General features: G+C 36.7%; 1 protein-coding gene and 1 long non-coding RNA gene across 2 annotated transcripts in view; one reads left to right on the top strand and one right to left on the bottom strand.

Moving 5' to 3' along the window:
- wwox (WW domain containing oxidoreductase) overlaps positions 1–15807 on the top strand; it is a 1268497-nt gene that overhangs the window by 1178817 nt on the left and 73873 nt on the right. The gene's annotated exons all lie outside the window — the stretch shown is intronic.
- LOC120535482 lies at positions 13464–15139 on the bottom strand. Its single transcript, XR_005634905.1, has 3 exons — positions 15106–15139; positions 13982–14117; positions 13464–13856 (listed from the first exon to the last, which is right to left on the bottom strand). It is a non-coding gene; the product is annotated as an uncharacterized LOC120535482 (long non-coding RNA).

The raw sequence follows: 15807 nt of genomic DNA, 5'->3' as shown, positions 1-15807 counted from the left end.
TTTTATCAGTGCTATTATTCCATGTGAGAGGATGAATATGCAAACAATCGATAACCATCCAGCCTGTTTAATTGAGTTGAAGTTTATGGGGAGTCAGAATCTACAAGGCACACACTAACTCTGGGTCAGGTACCATTAATTGCATGGCTCGCTCATTCACATAGTCATACTTATAATTTAGAACCATCTATTAACATAATGCACACATCTGTTGGAAGCAAAACCAAAATATCAGGGGAAAAATCCACACAGATAAAGACTTGGAGAATGTATACACTCCACCCAGAAAGCTACCAGGAGCAGGATTCAAAGCCAGGATTTTGGATTTGTGATGCCACAGATCTAACCACTGTATCACACATGCTGCCGAACAGCCAAGCAATCAGTGTCACAAGAGAAAGAACAAACAGTAGGTACTGTGTAGTCAATCAATATTTATCTTATAGCAAGGTTTACACAGCGAAATTTATCCAAAAATAAAATGGTACAACTAACAGACTGTCAGTATGTTATATTTGATTATAATTTGGTGGATTCCATCTTTCACGTCATACATTGTATGCGTATATTTGTGAACTGAAGACAGACAACTTGTTATGAAGGGTTGGGGTATCAGCCAGGAAAATCCTTTGCCATTTGCCTTAGGCAATGAAAAAAGAAGTGGGGCAAGCAAGGAATCGAAGATAATGAGAATAGGGAAAAAAGAAATAAATTTTTAATGTGTCAGGTCACCAGGGATTATTGTGAGAAGAGGAACTAACCGAGAGATATATGCAAGACCAAAACGTAGTGAGGGGCAGACAATGTCAAAACCCAAAAGATTGTCAGCAACCAGTCGGGGGAGCAAAGGAGTTCAGAACCTGAAAATGGAACTTAGCACTCGGTCTAGTTTGAAAATAACCTAACTATACTTTTGGTTTTCTTAGGTTTATCCAACCAAAGGGTAATGTATTTAACCAAAAGGCATATTTATGGCAGAGAGTCTGCTGATGTCACCAATATGTACGTAGGATATGTATACCCTGTGTGTGTGTGTATTTATATTATATGTCCTTATAAGTCACATAACTTTTATCAGGCCCAATCAATGGATTTTAACAAAATGATTTCTAAGTTTGCAAACACAAAGTTTTAAATTTCCATGATCTGTATTATTATAATTGTAAATATAACTTCAATTAAACTTTATTGTTATTTTCTTTTTAAAAACTGGAAACATATTTATAAAATGAAACTACTTTTAAGTAATTTACCTATTTGTTATTTTATACTGCCCATTGTTATGTGTGTTTAAACATTTTTAAAATAACTTTGGCTTAGCATTTTATTCTGAGTCAAATTTACATTCATTTACTTAATAGACATAGTTTTCTTTGATATAGTTTACCTAGAATTTTTACTGCACCATTTACTGCTTTGCCTAGGAAGGGCAGTAAAACAGTACATATATATACTGTGTATATATATATATAGTGTAAAGGACGAGCAGAGACAGTATGAAGTGTTGGGGTTTTTCCGGCCCCGTATATTCTACACACAAAAAAACACAGGTCAAAATCATAAACTTAGAAGTTCATAACGCGACACCGACTCCTGGCGTCGCGGCCATTTTATTGGGGAGGAGCCGGAAGTGGAGGAATGTCGGGAAGGACCGCAAGGGAGGATGGGAAGGATGACGTCAGGGCAAGATGGCGGAGGAAGGGCGGAAGTAACGCACTGCGGTCATCGATGCCTATGGTGCAGGACGGTCTTTTTGCCTATGAGGAAGCAGAGGGAGAAAGTTAATACCCCACCATTCCCTGGCGAGTGGTTTCCCAGGTGCTGTCGAATCAATCCATGCCTCCTACTGCGTGCGTGACAATAGATAGATAGATAGATATAGATACACACACACACACACATATATATATATACAGTATATATACACACACACACACACATACACATATACAGTATATACTGTATATACACACTCATGAAAAAGTTTAGGAACCCCTCTCAGCCTGCATAATAATTTACTCTACTTACAACAAAAAAGATAACAGTGATATGTCATACATTTCCTAGGAACATCTGAGTACTGGGGTGTTTTCCGAACACAGAATTTTAGTGAAGCAGTGTTTAGTTGCATGAAAGTAAATCAAATATGAAAAACTGGCAGTGCAAAAATGTTCGTCCCCTTGTATTTTTGCTGATTTGAATGCATGTAACTGCTCAATACTGATTACTTGCAACACCAAATTTGGTTGAATTAGCTCGTTAAGCCTTGAACTTCATAGACAGGTGTATCCAATCATGAGAAAAGGTATTTAAGGTAGTCAATTGCAAGTTGTGCTTCCCTTTGACTCTCCTCTGAAGAGTGACAGCAACTCTCAAAAGATCTGAAAACAAAGATTGTTCAGTATCATGGTTTAGAGGAAGGCTACAAAATCTATGTCAGAGGTTTAAACTGTCAGTTTCAACTGTAAGGAATGTAATCAGGAAATGGAAGGCCACAGGCACAGCTGCTGTTAAACCCAAAAAAAAAAACCCAGAAAAATACAGGAGCGGCATATGCGCAGGATTGTGAGAATGGTTACAGACAACCCACAGATCACATCCAAAGACCTGCAAGAACATCTTTCTGCAGATGGTGTATCTATACATCGTTCTACAATTCAGCGCAATTTGCACAAAGAACATCTGTATGGCAGGGTGATGAGAAAGAAGCCCTTTCTGCACTCACGCCACAAACAGACTCACTTGTTGTATAAAATATTATAAAAGTAACATATTAAATACATATTGCTGTTAGCATGTGCTCCCACCTTCATTATTGTACTACACATATTCATATTTGGCCACCCTGGAAACTGAATATTTGTATTTGGCCGATCAGTGAAAACCTGGTATTCTGTACAGCCCTACCTTATATAAAAAGTTGCTTCCTAGTTTTCATCTTGCAGGACTCCATTTCCACCACTGTCCTGGAGTATGTGATTCACTGTTTACTTGAAAGAATTCAGCTGAGTCTGCTGGAATTCTGACATTAAATGTACATTTCATGCATCCATCCAGCTGTCCACTTTGGGAATCAGTGCCTATCCCAGCAGCATAAAGCTCAAGATGGATGTCAGCTCTAGACAGGGCCGCCGTGTAAAGTTATAAAGTCAGCTATTTACTGTTTATTGTCATTTTTATAAAGTTCTTTCTAATGAAAGAATGAAAAAAAAAAATAAAATCAATTCTGTTTACAGCACCCATATAGTCAATGCGAAGGAGGAATTTCCAACTTAATAATAAATTGTCTTTGCTAAAATAAAATGCAGCTTACATCTACAAATACAAAACCTGTTTCAATCATTGCTTTACAATTATGCATTTGTGTCTTATTTTTCATTCAGACTTGCAAATGACAGTGACTTACCAGCAATACCATGACTTGTCTCTTCCAAAATCAAGCTTTAACACAGAGACATGAATATAAGCTTACCTACTGAGATTCAAGTTGAGTCTTTCTTGCAGAATTTTTCTAGATATGTTGGAAGAAATGGGTTCAGATTAACTCACTTAAAAGACTGTTACAATAATTGTACAATTGAGCTGTTGGATTGTATTTTGGTTAATTGCTTGCATAAATATTCAATCTGATTGCACTCCCCTCAATGTTCTCCCACAGCGCTACATTGTGTGCTCAGTAAGAAGCCCTCTTGGCCATGCTCATTACTCTCTCTGCCATGGTTGAGCTTTTTGGAATGCCTTGCCCCTGACCTCAGTAATCATTTAAGATAGTGTGGTAACTGAAGTCATTGTAAAAGACAAATTTATTACCTAATTATTTGATAACATTTTACTAAAGAGGCTACCCAGGTGTATCTGTTAGTCAGTTACTCTTCCCTCACAAGACTTTAATATGGTTACAATAAGGCAAAGCACTAGCAACAAGACTAGATTAGAGGATACCTACTGTAACTATTTTTGCTTGCTGCCATGTTACAACACCTTAACAACAGCTTTGTGGTACATAGGAATAAGTTACTAATATATGTAAGCCCTGAGATGTTAGATTTGCATTTCTGTGTTTTAGTCATTTTCATTATTTGTCAGTTTTATAATTTGCCTATGCTTTGTTGTAGCTGTACTATTTTAATTTTCTGTTATGCTTGTAATTTTGCCCCACTCCCTGTCCCACAATTTTGATTTTTGTCTGTTTCTGTGGTCAATTATACCGGGTTTTTATCTCTAATAGCAAAGCTCTTCATCTCCCTCGTGTTTATCCTTTAAAGGTGCACTGCCTTTTGTTAATGCTTTTCTAGGTTTGACTTGGTTCAGGTTATTAGGGTTCTGATTTTTTTTTTTTTTTTTGTACTTTGTTTTATTTTGCTTTTCTTATGTTAATTTGTTTTCAGATTCTTTTTTCTTTTACTTTGCTATTAAAAAAATAGTCACTATGCTTGTAAATGCTGTTTTCTTTTGAAAATTATATTAGTTTCTTGAGATTTTGTTACATGAATTTTTCTTTATTTCATTTAATAAACTAAATTACATATAATGGGTTTGTTTATCTTGGTAAGGGGTTTCCCCTTCCATTTTGGCCTTTTTGAGTGATTAGGACTTTGGCCACTTTGTGTATTTAGGCCTAAATCATACTATATACTACTCAGTTCCTCTACTAAAATGTTACTTTTTATTGTCTCAGAGTTGTAGTTTTTCCATTTTGGAGGTGCTGAAAATAGTTCAAGTTCAGGTTTATGTTTATTGTGGTATGTGCTTTGAACTGACTTTGCTAGTGTGAGTGCCAGTGATCCTGTACTGTTTTTAAGAAGAATTGAGTGAGAAAACTGGTCGTGCAGGATAGTTGAGGTCTTTAATCATATTGCTTGCCTTCCTAAGTCACTGAGTGTTGCTTTTGTCCTGAACAGAAGCCATCTTAGTGCTGGTAATATTCTGTGCAACCTTCACAATCCCCTGCAGGATTTTGAGCCAAACAGGTGCTATACCAGGATGTGCTGCAGCCAGTGAAGATTAACTATACTGTCCATCTGTAGAAGTTACTTGGAACAAATAGAGAAATGTAAGATTTCTTTAGATTTCTGTGTAACTAAAGGCACTGTTGAGCTCTTCTCGACAAGAGCCAAAATGTGCTTTATCCCCATAATTTTATCGCTGATAATCACTCCAAGAATTTAAAGCTACTTACCCTCTCTACAGCATCCACAACAATACAAATGTGAGTGTGCCCTGCCTTCTACTTTATGATGTCTATGACCAACTCCTTGGTATTTATGACATTAAGGGTTAGATGGTTGTCCTGCCACCTATTAGCTGTCTCATCATTGTAAGTGATCAGGCCTGTAATGGTGGTGTCATTCACCAAAGCTAATAATAGAGTTAAAGCTGTTCCTGTCCAGGTAGTCAGAGGTGAACAAAAAGTACAAAAGGAGACTCAGCTCACTATCCTGTGCAGTAAAGGTGATATGCTGGCATTCCACACATGCTGAGTGAGGCCTGTTGTACTTCATCATGGTTGGAGCAATAGCCATGGGTCTGTACTCATTCCACCAGTCCACTTTTGTTTTCTTAGGTACAGAGATTTTGTACTTTTGAAGCAGGTGGGATCCACAATTTCTCTCAACAAAATATTAAAGTTGTTACTGAAGACCTCACCAAATTAGTTTCTACAGTTTTTTTAAAATATGCCCTGAAATTCCATTTGGACTTTAAACTTCTTTAAATTTTCTCCTACATCAAGTACAGAAACATAGAAGGATGATTCATGTGACGCGGCAGGCAATCAATTGGCAGGCTTCTTGTTATTGTGATTGAAGCTGCCATAGAATGCATTAAGTTCATTGGGAAATGAAAAAGTAGAGGAGATTGGGCTAGTATTTGTTTTGCTCTCCATAAGCATCTCTAGTCCCTGCTAAAGGTTTTGTAAATTATTACAGCTGATGTACTCTGACTCCGATTTACTTCTTTAGCCACTTTAACAGAATTTTTGTGTTTATATCAGAATTGCGTGTGTTTCCATATTGCAGTTTCAAACTTAATTGCTGTGTGCACTCAGTAAATTCCTATGATCCACAGTTTCTTACTAGGAAAATGAGAATTGTTTTCATAGGCACGTAGTCATCCACACATTTGCTGATGAATCCCTTTGCAATGTTTGAATACTTATCCAGTCATAAAATATATCCCATTTTACACAATCAGAGCAATCCTGCAGTACTTGAACCATACTTTGATTCCTTGACTAGGATGGCTTCTGTTTAGGGTTTGCATGTTTCCTCATTTAAACTTTAATGTTAGCCCCCCTATTTTGGATGGCAGGTCATTTTATTAATATTCACAGATTTATACAATGAATCATCGTGGAGTCTTGAACTGTTTTAAATTTAAATTTTAACCACTTTTGGGTTTTGCTGCCTGCCAAGTTTAATACAAAACCAGACAACCATATTACATTAAGTTCCAGAAATGTTAAATTATATTAAGGAAAGTAGGAAACACTTATATGTCTTAAATTAGATATTACCATCAACATTTATTTATGTAGTACATTTTCATAGAGAGGTGTAGCTAAAAGTGCTTTACAAACAGTAGAAGAAACATTAAAGAGGTAGAAGTGGAAGATTCTCTAATGGAAGTAAGAGAGAATTACAAGTTCCTTTTGAAATCAGTTTTTGGTGGTAATGTGTGTGTTCAAGGCATTGCTTTCTAGCTCTGTAATATTTACATTCTAAAAGTGCACTATATAGAAAATAAAATACTGACTGACTAATGCTACTGGATCTCCGCTTCTCTAATCTCCAATGTGTGAGATCCCAGTTGCCTGTATTGATTACAGAAATACCCAATATTTATATTTAACAAAGGTGTGAATAGTAAGGTCCAACCTTGCACTTTGTAATACTGGGATGGAAGTGGTTAACACAAGCTTTTAAAGATTCCATTTACCCAGATTTAGAAATACAGTCCCTTAACCCAATCCACAGGTCAGTTATGGTTTGTTTAAAACAAGCCTTCTAATTTATGTTTGATGTCGTTCAGCTTGAAGTCTTGTCCTTGACTCCCACTTCCTGAGTTTATCTTGAAGTAGTTGCTGACACTGATTACTTCTTCAAACATTTTATATAACTACAGCTACCCCGTTCAGTTTTCTTTCTGAGGCTAAATTAGCCTTTACTTACTGTATATAAACTATAATTCTGGTAGTATCTGTAGGGATCTTGGTTAAAAATTACTAAAACAATATGTAATTAGACATTGCTCCCTGTGTTGTTGTGATGGTCTGGAGGAATAATGTTTACTGCTTTTTATTGAGTGTGCTAAATTTAACAGTGAACTGATCATTATTTCTTTCTTCGTGGCTCACTTAAACAGAGCATCATCACAAAGCAGTTAGCTTTAGAGAGTTAGATGAATCAGTAATCAATGAATATTCTTAAATCTTCTTTTTTCAACTAACTAGATTTTTTTTTAATTAACAAGTTTTAAATCTATAGCTTGCTATGTTAAGCGAAAATTAATTTACTTTGTTCCTTGCTCACTGTTTAAAATGTTGGCACCATTATGAATGTTTTATATAAATTATTAATGCATCTTTCCAGGCTTAATCGTTTTTATTGCTGTTTTTACCATTTTTTTCTTAACATTTAGAACATTTCCAGGGGCTGTTTTTATTTCACTTATAATTCTGATTATTTCATTTTTTCGAAGTTTTGAAACAGTCAAAAAGTATAAAATGCTCACCTTGTTGTATGGTCCTCTCTGATATTTGTTTTGAACTGGCACATTCGCTTGTGTTAAAAGAAGTCAAATTTACTTAATGTTGGAAACTCAATCTGTAGCTTCACAGTATAATTCAAAGCTACCCATCCCTGGACTCCAAAGACCTTCACAATATCAACTTCTTTCTCTTATTGTTAGAGGAACCTCTAGAATAACACAAGTCAAAACTTCTTTAGATGTGCAGAAAATGATAGCTTTCTGTGTTTTTTTATAGACCTGAAAACAGCCAACCCGATGAGCCTTGATGTGATCAGTAACAGACAAGAGATGGCACATTACACAGCATGAACATCACAAAAGCAAACAAGTCAAAAGATAAAAGTAATAGTAATATAAGTAGGACTCTCATTTATTCATTCATTTTCTGAATCCTTCCATCAATTTTCAAACCTACTTATTCTAATTCTGGGTTACATGGATTCGAAGACTTCCCCTGTAGGTAAGGGCACAAGGCAGAAAACAATGTTGGATATTGTGGCACTCACTTCAGCTGCAAAATCTCCTGGCCCAAATAACAGAAGTGTCCATGTTATTATAATAATAAAATATGCAAAACCTAAAACAATAAGAATTTAAACATGAAAAAGGAAATTCAAACTTTTGTCTCAGAAATGCAACCCAAAAAAGAACAAAGCTAAATACATTAAACAAAATCAAAATGTATAAGCAACATCATAATTCAAGATCAAAAAACATGGTGAAAACCAAAATATCCAAAAACAAACAATCCAACATCCACATAAATGTGAGCTGAGCAACACAAGCAGGATAAGTAATGTCTCAGCAAAGGACAGAGGCCTCTCGGGGTTTGTAAAGCCCTGCCCCCTGTCGCTAAGCATACAAAAATTAAGGAAACATTCAATAAACTTAACAGAAATTACAGATGCTTCACAAAAATAATCATATTCTGTTCATAAACCAAAATGACAATAAATAGCAAAATTATTTTAACAAAAGAAAACCATCCAGGGGCAGAATCCTCACTGAACTGTAACAGTTGCATTTTTGAACTTGTTGGAAATACTTTCTTTCTGCTTTTGCTTAACATGTTGTATAGTCTGTTTGTGCTTGCTTTTTCATGTTTGTAAACATTTACGTGTATATTTATATTTGCATTAGTGTATTGCTTTTTTCAAGTAATTATTTTTATCACTGTCATGATGTTGCACTTAATTATACCAATGACACCCATTGCCAGCTATTGTGAAGTGTGATGTTATTGCTCTTATGCTATTTAAGATAGCAGTGTGGTTACAACTGTATCCCAGCCCTGGGATTGTACTGACTTAAAGCAAGAGAGTGAAAATTTGAAAGTAGGATTTGGAGAACAGATGTGGTCAAAAAAATAAGAATGCTAACCTAAAAATCAAAGTCTAAAGATAAAAAAATACAAGGGTAAATGAAAAAGTAAAGGCAATTTGAAAATTACACAGAACCACAATGGTTAAAAGCTGATGCAGTACAACACATTCGTGGTGGCTAATGGGTAGCTCTAACATGTACAGTGTACCACTCTGCCATTAGTCTAGTTGAAGCCAAGGTCAAATGAACATGGAAGTTCTGCTGCATGATTACACCATTGTTGAACAACGTGCCATAGTGAAATGTCTTTGGGCAGAGGGAGTGAAACCTGCTGAAATTCACCAAAGGATGTTGACTTGTGCAGATCAGAAAGCTGTTTGGGTACCCATCTTGTGCAAACTTTATGGTACCAAAAACCTCCATGCACTACGGTATACGCCAGCAGGTTTCGCTTCCACTGCCAAAAGAAATCTCACTGCAGCACATTGTCCAACAATGGTGCAATTCCGCACAATTCATTTGAACTTGATTCCAACTAGACTACTGGGAGAGTGATGCGCTGTGTGTTTGAACTGCCCACAAGCCTTTGCAAAAGTGTAGTAATGCATCAGCTTCTATCTATTGTGATTAGCACACCATTTTCAAAATGCCTTTAAATTTTGATTTACCCTCATATTTTGAAAAACCATTAAGTCAGTCAGTCAGAGAAAATAGCTATGTGAAATCAAATAGAGAATCCTAATATCAGAAACTCAGGAAACCTTTTAGCCATCCTTTCTGATGGCACTCCAACTGACGCCACACACAGCACTCCTGGGAGGGCTGATGAATCCATGGTGAAAACGTCTTACTCATCAAAAAGCTGGCGTTTAACAAACAAACAGGATAATGTCATTATAAAACATCATCTTGTTATTCATTAAGGATTATATAATTGATTCCTCCAAAATTCATGTCCAGCAAACACAAAGGGGAATGGGGACAAATAAAAGAAAATAACCGGAATAAACCTAAGCAATCTTGGGGTTATTCTTCTCAAATAATCTTTTGGGTAGAGATTTCTAGATTCTAATTTGGCCCAGACTACAGTCAGGGTGCTCCAGCTATATACCGTACTTCTTGTACTGCTGTCTTGAACCTACTAGTGTGAGCCTCTTTGGTAATGTGCTACCATCTGCCCGACCACAGAGGTGATGCTATTACACTTGAAATGGTGTGATATAGCACAGGCATTATTATGACAGTGTTTGAAATAGATCTGAAATAGATCCCACAATTTCTGCGGGACATGATTTTTTGATCAAATGTCACAGCCCTCACCCTCTAGAATGCCATTTTCCTCAGTCCTCCCCAAGTCAGTATCTTTTTCTCTAGCACAACACAAGATGGCCTTCTTCTGAGAAAGTAAAGCTTTTTTACACACTCGCACTCAGAATTTTAAAGGTAAAAAAGCATTGATTTCCTTATTTAAATCTTAGTATACAATTGATCTGTGAGGTATTCAGTAGGGTTTAGAGCTCTCTAGGATATATTTTATGTCACAAAGACTTTTAATTTCTTGTGCCAGGTAGGACATGGGTGATATTGACTTTGGGGCCTCCATAATGTCTGCTTTCTTGTTTCTTTCAATAAGCTTGTTTTCCCAATGTCATTTAAATTCAATCATATTTACACTTTTATACATTACCGACATTCATTTCTCCAGGCCTTCATTTTTTTTTCTTCTTCATTCTTTTCTGTTTAAAATAGGGCTTCACAGCATTTAAATTAAATAGTATCTTGCTTGTGCATTCTCATCATCGCCTGTAATTACCAAGAGTGCTGGTCTAAGGACTGTTTAAATTCTATAACGTGTACATTGAAAGGCTTCAGTGACCCTGGTCAAAACAGGTCATTTATCGTAGTGTGTGAAGTTAAGAGAATTTAGAGGGCAGACAAGAAAGGGAGGTCACTCATTGCTTCAGGGCCCTTGGATTAGTATAAAAACTAATAGGGGTTGGGAGGGCCTGCAAATAATCTGAAGGGCTCTGCTTCTTAGAGCATAAGATTGCAGTGTATCTCTAATGGTGCTTTCATGCGTCCTTTATATGATCACCTCAAAGTGTGAACAAAACTTAAATGTTGCAGGCATTGACTTTGTAAAATGAAAATGAGTGCCTCACATGAAGCAGAGAGTGGCTGCATCAAAAACAGCAGAGCATATGGCATAAAAAGAGCATTGAGCATCGGAAAGAATAATGGCATTTGCTTATCTGTTTATAGTAGTTGGCATTTTTGAAATGAGATGGTTTTGTGTTCATCTTTATATATACTGTGATGCTTTGAAAATTAGCTTTCCAATATAATCCAGACCACTGAAGTAATTTTAATAAGATGATATGTACATTTTATAGGACTTTTAATGTGCTACAGCATTTGAAGAGTCTTTACATAAAAAGAACAACATAGCTTAATTATTCTGTCCAACACTGCACATTGTCACTATCTAAAGATCATGCAGCTAACCAGTGGTTGGATTTCAACCAGCAAGTTTAAAATTTCAAGTTTAGCTAGTTACTGGTCCACATTACTTATTAAGAGCTATTTAACATAGATGTGCCATATTATTATGTTTGATAATGTATGGGATAAGAAGAAACCATTCCTGACATGTTAAACCATCCATTTTTGGTAGAATTCCAGTAGTAAAGAATAGTATGGAATCTGCATTTATCCAAGCATCACATGTTTATATAACTTCCCAGCCCTGCATGAATAAATGTTCACTTGCATATACTCCAAAGTATATGACGGACGCTTGCTGGACCAGGACTAGTATTTCACCACTTGTCCCATGTGCTGTACTTTCTGAAACAACCAGTGCCTTTAAGCTTGCTTTATAATTCTACTTGCTGTGTTCCCCATCTTTGCCTGGAGAATTTACTAAAACAAAGGGCCTCAGTTTATAGCGCTGTCAGTTAATCGGATACATCAGAAGTATTATGCAACTAAGTACTTTTATGTACAGTATACAATATATGCAAATTTCTTATCAAGGGCTAATATTAGAAGGTCATTGGAGTTGTTAACTCTAGAACATGGTACATACAATTGTACATTCCTGCCGCAGATTTGACTGTGCTTTTCTTAGAAGACTGACTTTGGCTTATGGTGATGGTCATTGTAAATGCAATTTTTCATTTGAATTGAAACTTGAATTGAAATTTTGGGTTTATATTATTATTATTATTATTAGATGTTTACGATTTTCATTTGTCTATGTCATTTACTGAAGCATTTGTCTTTTTGTTTTTGTTTTTTAGTTGTATGATCCAGCTCCTATTTTTTATTTTTGGTAAAAAAAAAATGTATTTATTTTATTAATATGGCTTTACCCCAAAATCCATATTGAGATAGTAAATTTCTAACATTGAGTATTGTTTTTCTTGTTTTACCTTTAATTATTAGAAATAGCAATGATGTTTACAGGCTGCACTTTTATGCAACCCGTGCAATGAATTGAACACTTTTAATTTTGGGGTTGTTTTCTCTCAGTAAATATACTGTAGATCTTTTTTTGTGGGCAGAGGAAAAAAGACACATGAATTGATATCGTAGACAACAAAGTGAAGGAAAGAGGCTCAAAACAGGAATGAAGTGGGGATTGTACAGAAAAGAACGGGCGTTAAAAAGAAATAATATATTGAAATATGTACAGTGTCCACCCCTTCTCTATGCTGGTTGTGGGGGACCTTTTAACTGAGTTGCACTAGTGTTTAAACTGACTTCACTCTTGTTTTGTACCCAAGGACGTCACTTCCTTCTGTATTTCTCTCTACCACCTGTAAATGTGTGGATGCTTGGTGGCACTGTTGCTCAACTTTTCCCCAACAGCCAAACACACTGGACATAGGATAAAAGCACTACAAATATTTTACTTCTTTTATAGTGCCTCCAAAACACCACAACCACCACAATAAACACAAAACCAAATGTTAACAATACAATTCTCCTCCACACCTCCCAGCAAGCTCTGTTACTTTCCCTCCCATCTCCGGCTCTCTTGCTGGGTTCCCAACAGTCCTTTAAATAGTCTTTGACCCGGAATTGCTTCTGTTCTTCCGACCATGTGACTGGTTGGCAATCAAGAACAGGGCTTCTCTTCAGCCCAGAAGTTCTTTGGGGCTTCTGTTCCCATGACTACATCGTATTTCCGGGCCACAATGAAAGTATACGTCCCACTTCCTTTGACAGCTCCTCCTGACGGCACCCAGCAGGGCTGTGTGTCCAAACTCCATGTCCCATAGTGCCCTGCGGGAATCTGGGGTACCACTGCACTCCAGGGAAGCTGCCATCTAGCGTTTTGGGGGAAGCAGTGTCGGCAAGTAGCTGCCTTCCCCCGGCCTTCTATTCCAGGGGCATCCCGGCCGGGTTGAGCTGCCAGCCGTCCAATCACACTCCCTTTTTGCTTCAGGTAATTCAACACCTATGCTCACAGCCACAGCACCTGACACCTGCACTTGAGCCTGAATGTTCTTGTTAAACATGTCTTCCTTGAGTTTCAAAGAATCTTCCTCTTTTGACTTTACAGCTCACTCTCTATGCCATGTATCATCCCATTTGTTTTCCTTGTCAATGAGGCCTCCTCCTCTTCACTTTGTCCACCCTATTGGTCAGTGCAACTCTTTGGGTACCCTGGTGATCGCTTCTTCATCGCCTTCATTTACATAAACTCTCTCTAGGCTTCAATTCAGCACTGTACCATCCGTGTATGTTGCATATTAGGATAGCCTACTTGCTACAGCCTTATCATCAACAAATAAAAAAAAAACATGGGTCAGCTATGTTTTTTCATAAAACATACATCACCAAATTTCAAATTGATCAAATCATTTCATGCATTGCATCTTGGCAAAAAGTTTTAGTTTACATTTTGGATTTTAGAGATTGGTGTCCTTTTGATGTTGCTGTCATTTTTCTCTTTCATCTCCTGGTCTATTAGTGGTAACTTTTCCTTGCCATTTTTTCTTTCAAGCAAAGCTCTTGTGTGCATTGTAGTGCCTCTTCTGCAAGAGCAGTGGAAATATGACACATTACTTTTCAGGGCAAACTATAAGGTTACACATTGGCATACAACTTTTATATGTATGTTAATAATTACCGGTCAGAAATCAGTCACTAGGGGTGGTAATCCCACTGTCTGGCTAGCCAAAGACCTCCCAGGTAGTGGGATGTGAATGCGAATAGCTGGACTCACCATTTCTAGCACTACACTAAATAAACATTACATCAGTCATATATCGCCAGGCCTGCCTCTTATAAAAAACTTAAAGTAGCCTGTTATATGAGTATTATCTAATATCCCTCTGTGATAAACACACTCCTTCTTAATATGTAAGTAAGGTCAAGGAAGTATTTCTCAAGCTTTTTTCCTTTTTCTAAGGCACACAGCTCTACTTGTCAGCATAACTAGACTGCACATTAAACAAGTTTTGGCTTGAAACATAATGTATCTGTTTGTATAAACATGAAACAGAACATATATGCTTACTTCGTAATAAAACTGATATTTGTGTCATCTGTAGACTTGGATGGACTTGGATGAAAAAATAGATAAAATGCTACAATATGTTTATGGTTTAGTTTCTTTGTAGATATTTTCATGGTGTTTGCAAATCAGAAATAAGTACACATAAGCAAACAAGTGAAGGGCCATTGTTAGGAAGCAAACGTAGACAATGCAACTTTCAAACAGCTGAGCAACCGCATGTAAAGACTCATACTCATGCACAATTTGGAATTTTTGTCAGATAGAGATCGAAAACAGTGGAAAAGTTTTGGTCAGACAAAGAGAATGGGTACCAAAAGCTCACAGTTACTGTAGAGGAAATCATGAGATAATGAGAGTTGGCTGTAACAGCGTCAGCAAGTACAAGGAGTAGAAATGAACTAAAATTACTGTTGTTATACCACTTAAACTTATTTTTTCTCACTCTCCGATTTAGTACTCGATGTTTCTTGATTCCAGTCACCCCTTTTCTTTTCATATCTCACCTCTTATTGACTTCCATTCCATTTGCATAACCTGGTCAGGGGAAGAACACACAATTAGAAGCACTCATGAGAAGTTGTAAAAGTAAACTGATTTAACAGAATCAACTAATACAAGGAGATTACAAACCATGAAATATAAGTGGACTTAAAAGTCCACTAAACATAAACATGACCAATACAGATGATATGTGATTGTGAGCCAGTAACACCTAGGAGCTTGTCCCTAGAATACTGCCATAGGTTGACAACCCCTGGTTTACGGTGCCGCTACTCCTTTAAATATTTGTTTGTTATTTTTTACCAACTTCAGAAGTAGATTAGGTTTTAGCCTCTGGCATGCTAGAACAGTATAGAATAGGTACATGAAGCCATAGCAAGAGAGATTTACAACCTAAGGATAACAGCTGTCTCTAAGGACTAAAAACCTAAGCCTGGGCCACTCGCCTCTGCCCCTGAATAAAGGAGGGGTGGGCAAGCTGTGATGACTCTGGACACATTCTGATCATTGTCAATTGGTATTCCCAGTTGCGACTTGTCCTAGTGAAGTATGCCTGTTGACAGCAGATAGTGTGCTGCCATTCATATAAGTTTCTACATAGTAGTTGAATTTAAACAGGGGTTTCACTTTTAAGAAACAAGTTAAAATATGGTTATGATATTTTACTGGTGTGTTTAAGATTGGATTTTTAATCTTTGCATCCC

The sequence above is a fragment of the Polypterus senegalus genome, chromosome 9 (assembly GCF_016835505.1).
Source record: "Polypterus senegalus isolate Bchr_013 chromosome 9, ASM1683550v1, whole genome shotgun sequence".
Taxonomy (NCBI): domain Eukaryota; kingdom Metazoa; phylum Chordata; class Cladistia; order Polypteriformes; family Polypteridae; genus Polypterus; species Polypterus senegalus.
This window is presented reverse-complemented; position numbering and strand designations above follow the sequence as displayed.